This window comes from Onychomys torridus, chromosome 20 (assembly GCF_903995425.1).
Source record: "Onychomys torridus chromosome 20, mOncTor1.1, whole genome shotgun sequence".
In the NCBI taxonomy this organism is placed as follows: Eukaryota; Metazoa; Chordata; class Mammalia; order Rodentia; family Cricetidae; genus Onychomys; species Onychomys torridus.
Window position 1 is genome coordinate 47,747,624 of NC_050462.1, and position 9,928 is coordinate 47,757,551.

A 9,928-nucleotide genomic window follows, 5' to 3' on the forward strand; every position below is an offset into this window, starting at 1 on the left:
CAGAAAAGGCATTTGACAAAATCCAACACCCCTTCATGATAAAGGTCTTGGAGCAATCAGGAATACAGGGAATATACCTAAACATAATAGAGGCAATCTACAGCAAGCCAACAGCCAACATCAAATTAAATGGAGAGAAACTCAAAGCAATACCACTAAAATCAGGAACAAGGCAAGGCTGTCCCCTCTCCCCATACTTATTCAATATAGTACTTGAAGTTCTAGCCAGAGCTATAAGACAACATAAGGATATTAAGGGGCTACAAATTGGAAAGGAAGAAGTCAAGCTCTCCCTATTTGCAGATGACATGTTAGTATACATGAGTGACCCCAAAAATTCAACCAAGAAACTGATACAGCTAATAAAAACCTTCACCACCATTGCAGGCACAAGATCAACTCAAAAAAATCAGTAGCCCTTCTATATACAGTAGACAAACAGGCTGAGAAGGAAAGCAGAGATACATTACCCTCTACAATAGCCACAAATGTTATAAAATACCTTGGGGTAACTCTAACTAAGCATGTGAAGGACCTATAGGACAAGAACTTTAAGTCCCCGAAAAAAGAAATTGAAGAAGATGTCAGAAAATGGAAAGATCTCCTATGCTCATGGATAGACAGGATTAACATAGTAAAAATTATTTCCAATGAATTCTATTATTTAATATATTAAAGTTTTGTAGAGCAGAAATGGCTTCATAAATACATATTTCCTTGTCTAGTAACACCAATATTGATTTTTTGCTACCTCTGAAATTTTTTTACTTTGTTTTTTGTTTGGTTGATTATTTTTTTTGAGCTGAGGATCAAACCCAGGGCCTTGCACTTGCTAGGCAAGTGCTCTATGACTTAGCTAAATCCCCAACCCATTTTTTTTAAACTAAGAGATATTTTTAATTCATTTTACCTACCAATCACAGATCCCCCTCTCCCCTCCTCCCCAACCCTCCAGCCTTTGCCCTGCAACCCACTCCCCATTCCCTCCTAGAAGACGGTAAGTCTTCTCCATGGGCTTCCTCTGATTTTTAAATGATTAATGTGACTACTAAGGAGACTAGGAATATAGCATGGTGCTCAAAGACAGAAACTGAAGTAATCAAATTTTAGAACAAATGAAAGAGAAAAGCATACTTACTCTTCTGGAAGGCAATCGTGACTTTAGTTGATCTATAATCTTGGTATTTCTAAAAGTAAAGCTTAAAGAGTAAGTGTGATTAAATTTGTGCACAAACCTTATGAAGAAGTGCACAGATATAGAGAATTCTTTTACAGAATTTTTTGGTTAACGCTTTTTTTGGATAACAGATTCATTTTAAAGATGATATTCTACTCTAAACTCAGTAACCAATTTACTATGTCTCAAAAACTGAAATTAAGACATATAAATGATTTTCAGAGTATTTTGGTAGATGATTTCCAATTTCTCTGGACAAAAAGAATTTCAAATAGTAAAGAAAGATGATTATTTTATTTTGCTAGTCTTTTATGGACAAGTAGAGGATAAAGAAGTGAGTCCTTTGTGGCCAAACAGAAACATGGGTAATGAATGTAATAGTCGCTAATTGGCAGAATATCAAACAGCAGCAACAGTGGGACTTGTGTCCTTAGAGACATAAATATGCAACAGTTTTATTGGACACATTCTAAATACAAATCAATGACTGTCTGACAAAAGGACAATTCTAATTTTCAGAAAATTTGGTATTTAACTTAACTCATAGGTAATAAAAGATAAAAAAGTTGCTCGATATCTATGCTTTCATTGAAAAAGTATAAATATACTCAAAGGAAGTTACTATCTAATTGTAAATACTTTTCCATATTAAAAATACATAATTGTATCATATTCTATAATAAACTACCCTCCTCATTGGCTCTTTCCTCTCCTCCTTTCCTCTCAGTGTTATCCCTGCACAAAACCAAGACATGAACAATGGAAAAGTATTGGTAGAGGCCAGAGAGTTGACCAAGGTGAGATACTGGAGGGTGAGGATGAGAGTAATCAGAATGCATTATATATACATATGAAATTGTCAAAGAACAGATTTGATTAAAAGGAGATATCTAGGATAAATGCTCAAATCAATTGATGAGAAGTTTTTGAAATCTTAGAAATAAAGAAGAAATTCAACTTTATGGCTTTATAAAGCCACTGTTTTACAGGATCATCTGAAAGATATTGAGATTTACAGAAATATGTGTGCATACTTAATGATGCTTTTTTTTTGCTTAGGGTATAGAAAAGATGATCATACACATAGTTTATAATTGAAAAGATAATCATCAAAACTGTGTAGGTCTTTAACCAGATTAACATCTGTTAGAAAATTGTGTGGACAGACATACAATCAGCTAGCATTTTTCCCTGAATAATTCTTTGAAAGAACATTGCCACCTGGTGTCATTGATAAATTATTTGAACAAAATATTCTATCATGGTCAAACATATTTTCTATTTGTATGAACTACATTAAAATATTTGAAAATTATACTTTAATAGAATGTATATCCATGTATAAAGAAATAACAAGAACAGAAATATGTATTTCTTAGTAATATATTCTAGAATCTTTTTTTAAAAACAAACTAAATTAAATCTGTTGGTAGTATGGCATCTGGACATTTCTAAACCCTTCCCTGTTGACTTAATATTTTTCCAATGCTGATTTACCTGGATGTGGCGTACAGATAATTTGATATCAAACATTCACAGTAATGAAATTCAACAATGTAGAGAAATCTCAAATTAAACAGCTATTTTTTTTCTATTAGAGATGTTGTCTTCCTTTATATAGTTTTTTAGAAATAAGTCATTGCAACAAATTATGAAATAAAATGAAATACTGTGCCCTTCTTCATTCTAAAAGAAAAAAATCTACAGCTTCATGTTTCAAAAACTTAGTTCTATTCATTCTTATTTTTAATTTTTGCAATTATATTTTATTTATTTAAAATATTTTAATTTTATGATGTTTAAAATTTTACATATCATTCACAGATTCCCCTATCTTCCCTACTCCCACCCCCAGACTTCTCCCTCAATCCACCACCCATTCCCACCTCCTGCAAGGCTAGGTCTCCTCTGGGGAGTCAGCCCAGCCTGGTAGATTCAGTTGAGGCAGGTCCAGTCCCCTTCTTCCTACACCAAAGCTGAGCAAGGTGTCTCAGCATAGGCCATAGTTTCCAAAAAGCCAGCTTATGCAACAAGGACAGGTCCCAGTCCCACTGCCTGGGGTCCTCCCAAACAGTTCAAGATCATCAACTGTCTCACTTATCCAAGAAGGCCTGGTACATTTCCACTGGGGACTCCTCAGCCATTGGTTCACAGTTCATGTGTTTCTACTAGTTCAGCTATTTGTCCCTGTGCTTCTTCCAATCATGGTCTCAATATCTCTTGCTCATATAATCACTTCTCTACTCTTGCCCATTGGACTCCTGGAGCTCCCCCTGGGGTTTGGCCATGGATCTCTGCATCTGCTTCCATCAGTCACTGAATGAGAGTTCTATCATGACAGTTAGGGTGTTCAGCCATCCAATCACCAGAATAGGTCAGCCCAGTGACCCTCTTGACCATTGCCAGTAGTCTACAGTGGAGTCATCATTGAGGATTTCTGGGGACCTCTCAAGCAAATTGGGGGTGAGGGAGGCTAATGGAGGGCAAGGGTTGGAGGAAAGAGAGTTTAGGGGAGTGGGAGGTCCCAGATGGATCAGAAACAGAGTGGGATAACAAGGAAAGATATATCATGATAAATGAAGACCCCATGGGAATAGGAAGAAGTGATTTTATTTTAAATATATTTCTCCCTTCCCTTTCCTCCATTCATACCCTTCTTCACTCTGCAAGTTCTTTTTCATCAATTGTTATTGAATATGTATATGTATTTCATATATAAATATATGTAAACATATATATCCTCACACATAACCTGTTGAGTCCATCTAATGTTACTTGTATGTGTGTATTCAGGGCTGACGTTTTGTCAACTAATGATGTGTTCCTTCCTGGGGAGGGCCACCTCTCCCAGCTTTGCTGAGTTGTCTGTAGCTCTTTGTGTAGGATTGAGACCTTGTGGCCTTCTCCTTGTGCAGTTTGACATGTTCATTAGTGTCATCCTTGTTCAGCTCATTTTTAGGCAGTTCTGTTGTGACCTCATGGGTATAGCTTCTGATGCTACTGTACACCATCTCACAGAAAACTCTCTGACCCTTTGGATTTTACACTTTTTCCAGCCACTTTTCCACAGTGTTTCTAGGTCCTTAGGTGTGGGAGTGTTTTGTAGATTTATCTATTGGGACTAGGCTCCACAAATATTGCTCTTGCTAAGACTTCAAGTATTGAAAAGGAATGGCAAGAATGGACACAGTTTTCTTGTTACTTGTGTTACTGTGTTTAGAGATTTTCTACATGGTGCATGTTAGTTAAAGGTTTATCATCTATAGCCTTTACCATGTTGAGACATATTCCCTCTACCCCAATCTCCAATAGTTTTTGTCATGAAGGTATGCAGATTTTTGTGCATAGCCATTCCTGAATATATTGAGATGGTCATGTGATTTCTGACTTTAAAATCATTTATATGACTTAGTGCTAACAGAATGTACATGGATGTAGGGCCATCCTATGGAGCATGAGTAGCCTTCCAGGGACCACATCCCTGAAAAATCCTTACTCTTTCCTAATACCACCAGTTGCCAATAGGTTCCCAACTCAGGCAAAGTCTTCAGGACCACTTCCCCTTTCCACCCTGTGATTCTGCCAGGCTTGATTTTTTTGCAGATCTTGTTCATGCAGCCACAGATATTGTCGGTTATTCTGTGCAACTGCCCTGATGTGTCAAGAAACACTGTTTTGTTATAACCATTCACTGACTTGTAATCTTTCTATGTGCTCTTCTATGATGATCCTTCAACTTTGGGATGAGGAAGTATGATATAGATGCCCCATTTAGGACTGAACACTTTGTAGTCCGGCATGTTGGCCAACTGTGAGTCTCTGTTATTCATCATCACCACAAAAGAAGATTCTCAGATGAGGACTGAGTGACAAACTTATGTATGGGTATAACTATAAATCTTTAGGAATCAGTTTAATACTATATCTTTAGTTGTTGGTTTAATACTAGGTCTATTTAGCAGAATAGTAATTGATTCTCTCTTGGGGTTTATGACCTACCCAGACTCATCAACAGGACTGGGCATAGGTTTCATTTTGTGGAATGGTCTTAAATCCAGCTAGAAAATGTTTGGTTATTCATATAACATTCATGCCACTACTACACTAGTGGTTATATCTTTTCAAGATGTTGTAGTTTCACAGCTGGATAATAAGTATGGTTACTTTGCTCTCCAAATATCATACACAGCACCTTCCAGAAATATGACAGCTAGTCAAAAGGCATGAAGATTCCAGGTGAGCAACAGTTTGATATCTTCATGTTCTGTGACTTAGGTATGTGGTGTGTTCAGCAATAGGATGTTATTTATGGAGGATAGCCAAAAGCAATGATAGTAGTCTATAATGTTTGGAGGTCTATGAGACCTTACCAACCAACAAAGACAAAAGAAGTATTCCATACCTGCCATTGGGCTTTTATTTGTTAGCCTGTTGTGTTTAGGAGGAGCATTGTTGCCCCATTATAGGGTGATTCCATTTAAGTTCTGTTTATATATGTGTACATATGTATTTTAAGAAGCTTCTAAAAATAGGTTGCCATTTTTCTTTCCAGAAGAGCTTTAGTGTTAATTATGGCTTCCCAAATTCCCTCTTCTGTCTTCTTGCTCCATCTCTCACAACACTTAACCTTTATTTTATTTGTTATCCCTAATTCTCCCTTCATACCATGTGAAATGTATCTCTTCTTTCTTAAAAGCCCATGGCCCCCATGGCCCCTTATTAGTTAATATTTTCTATGGGTATTCTACCACAACAGAAACACCACATCAAAAAAACCACCCAAAACAAAGAAAACCCAACCCTCTCCCAAAACAATAAGAGGTCACATGATTGCCTGTAGTCTAAGAAATTACAAAGCTTGTTATTTACAATGAAAAATAATGAGAGAGGACACTTTGATTTGTCAGCATGGGCATACTTCACTTCTTTAAAAGAAATGCGATTTTCTTGAGTAAGTCATGAGAAGCTTGTTTAACTTGCTTATTTCTCAGAGTATATATGAAAGGATTCAGCATGGGCGATATGGAAGAAATAAGCACCGACACACCTTTATTAATGGTTACCTCTTCTTTTGCAGATGGTTTGATATAGATGAAGATGCAGCTGCCATAGGTGATGGAAACCACAATCATGTGTGAAGAACAGGTTGAAAAGGCTTTTCTCTTTTGTTGAGCAGAAGGGAATTTTAGAATTGTCCTTATGATGTACACGTAGGAAAAGACTACACATATAAGAGTAATGATGAAGGTCAACACTGCAGAGAATATTACCATCTGCTCAATTAGCCATGTGTCTGAGCATGATATTTTCAGAATAGGATTTGCATCATATCCAAAATGATCAATAATATTAGAGTCACAGAATTCCAGATGAAGGCCTAAACTAAGTGGTGGGAGGATAATCAGGAATGCTGCCATCCAACAAGAAATAACCATTGTTCTACACAACTTGTTGCTCATGATGGTCATATAATGCAAAGGTTTACAGATGGTCACATAGGGATCATATGACATGGTAGCCAGAAGAAAAAATTCAGCTACCCCAAAGAGGTCTGTAAAAAATAACTGAGTTGCACATGCATTGTAAGTAATTGTTCTGTCTCCAGTTCAAATACTGTATAAGAATCTTGGGACACAGGCACTTGTAAATGAGATTTCTAGGAAAGAGAAATTTTGGAGGAAGAAATACATGGGAGTTTTAAGGTGGGGATCCACTGTGGTGAGAGTAATGATGGTTAAGTTACCAGTTACACTCAGTAGGTCGGTGATAAATAGAAAAATAAAAAGCAAGACCTGCAACTGAGGGTCGTCTGTGAGTCCCAGGAGGATGAATGTTGTAATTGATGTGTGATTTTTCATTATCCACACCGGGAATTTTCCAAACCTAAATGCTAATGTCAGGGAGACTTGGCCTGTAGAATTCAATAACGAAAATCATCAGTGATGAGCATTTTTATAAATATTCCTTCAATTCTCCTAATATCTATGTGCTATTTTTATTAATGTGAAGAATTTTAGAGTGAGAAGATATATAGTTACACATATGCTTATTGTATTATTATAATAATACAATACTACTAGTATATATATTTGTGGTTTTAGTTAGGCATCCATGTGAGTGCATATTTATAAAACATATTATGGAGACAATTAATACAATGGTGCAAAATATCCTTACCACAAAACTGCCTTCCTCCCATCTTCTTTACTTCAGATCTACATTCTGTATATTATTTACTTCTCAAACTGTTACTATCTAGCTTCTAATCTTATTCACTAAAAATGTGCCCTTGCATATCTTCCTGTGATTTAACTCATTATAAACAATTAAACAAATATAATGTTTTGATATACACCAAGCTCTATTCTAACTGTACCATATATGTATTTCCTTGCAATATTCTGCAAAGTATGGATGTCTCTTATCTCCAGGTTGTTTATTTTTAGATTTATGTATATATGCATTTATTTGTGTGTGTGTATGCACATGCTATAGTAGTATATGTATATGGAGTTCAGAGGACAACTTGGGGTACTTGATTCTCTTCTTCTACTATGTGAGCCCCAAGTATGAAAGTCAGGATTGTAGGCTTGGAGATAAAGACCTTTAACCCACTGATTCTATTGTTTAGTTTTTTTAATTGAGCATAGATTTTTTTCCATACAATATATCCTGATTACTGTTTCCCATCCCCAACTCCTCCCAGATCCTTTTCACTTCCTCACCCACCCAAATCCACACCCTTTCTTTCTCTCTAATTAGAATACAAACAAACATCTAAAATGATTATCAATAACAATAATAATAAACAGTAATGATAATAACAACAACACAATAAGATAAAATATAAACAAACCAGAAAAGGATAAAACAAACAAGAAAAAAGGATACAGAAAAGAAGAGACAAAGAAAAAGTACAATAAACAGACAGACATCTTATTGGCCCTCTATTACCTTGAAAATGAGAAATCTAAGGCGCCAATAGGTAAAGTATGTGCCCACTCTTTCCTCGATCAGAGGCAAGACAGTCCTCAGTCTTAGTTTGTCTTAGTTGCTGTCCTCTCATTATTGGAATATACTTGACTGAAGGCTTCATTTTCACAAGCACAGTGTTTTGTCTTGGTCATCAAGACATTGGAAGAGCTAGTCTGATATGTTGTCTGAACCAAAATGGTTGAGAAATAAAGGGAGGCACAGTTAGAAGTCACATTGGTACAAGTGGTGTAATAGAATATTTATGGAAAAAAACTACATGCACACGTCTGTGCCATTATTTGTTCATTTCATGTTTAACAATAGGGCTGAGAGAGATTAAAATGCCAAATATAACTGATTTTCTCCATTTCAATCCTTAGACTGTTTAGTATTTTGATTCCTCTGTGTCATTTTCTTATGGTTTAGGAACATTTCCATCAGAGAGTTATTTTAAAAATATAGTGGCATATTCACCTGAATCATAGTAACTAACATGTTTATGGGCTTTGTTGGAACATTTTTAGCCACATGTAATATGTGGCATATCTATCACTTCAAGGACCATTTACTTCTTTTAGGAACCTTCAAAAATTTGTATGAGTTTTCACAGAATCTCAGTACATTGCAGTCTATAGAACATTAGAGGTTATTCCCCCATCTAACTGCATTGCAGAATATGTTAACCTCAGAAAGTCTTGATTCATGTCCTTGTAGCCCTTTGAATAACGTCTTTCTACCTTTCTTTTCTTTTCTTTTTTTTTGGTCTGAGTGAGCACTGCCTTCAGCTACTACTGGCTTCACCTATACTGAGCATTCTCCTCTGCAAAATACATAAATAAATAAAACAATAAAAATATAAATATAAAAAATAAAATGTTTTAGAGAGCTTATATCCACTTGATAAAAAATCCATTGTCATCTGAAGGTGACAGCAGCTCACATTCTGAGAACCTCTCACTGGGCTTACTCTCTCTCTCTCTCTCTGATTTATAATATGTATAATACAATATTATACATATATAATACTTTTGTATATTATATAGGCATTCACTGTCTAGCCTCCACCTTGCTATATACTCTTGTCACTACATCCCAAGTGCTGGGAATTATAGTCCCCACATCAGGCCACATCTTCCTCTTTTCACAGTCTCAACTCACCACCCAGCTCCTTGTGTATTGAATTCAGCTTTGCTTAGGTCTTGAGACTAACTTTAAGTTTTAATCTTAAATACATGGGTTTTCCTGAATTCAGACCTAAACAAATATTTAAATTTAATGATCCCATAATATTCATCTTGATTAGATGATATTTTGAATATATTTTCTAGACACCAAAAATGAATAATGAAAATCTAAGTAAACTGTCCTTTCACTGAGATTTTGGGTCAATATATTTAATTTTAAAAGTTTAAAAACTGGATATATGTCTGATTTGGAGGGATTTTATTTTTGCATCTTTCTAAATCAGGCGTGGTCATTATTTCTAGGGACATCATTCCAGCACAAATTTCATAAATGATTGTAGGTTTGTTCCATGAAATGGTAAGGCAAGTATTCAACATTGATTGTCTAAGTCTACAACTTTATTAAAGGGAAAAAACATATCACTATATTTTCCCACTCATCATTTCCTGCAAGTGTGTATACAAAACATAGAAGAATACACATAAACATATGTAGAGTAAAAACCTATTCATACTTACCCTTTGGCTGGAGGTCATTGCATGACATCTGTTGTCAGTGTATCTGTCTGTGCTGACAGCAAGGTCCAGGTTG

General features: G+C 35.6%; 1 pseudogene; it reads right to left on the reverse strand.

The window, feature by feature from the left end:
- Nucleotides 1-6,096: 6,096 nt before the first annotated feature.
- LOC118571143 lies at nucleotides 6,097-7,035 on the reverse strand (annotated as a pseudogene).
- Nucleotides 7,036-9,928: the final 2,893 nt, after the last annotated feature.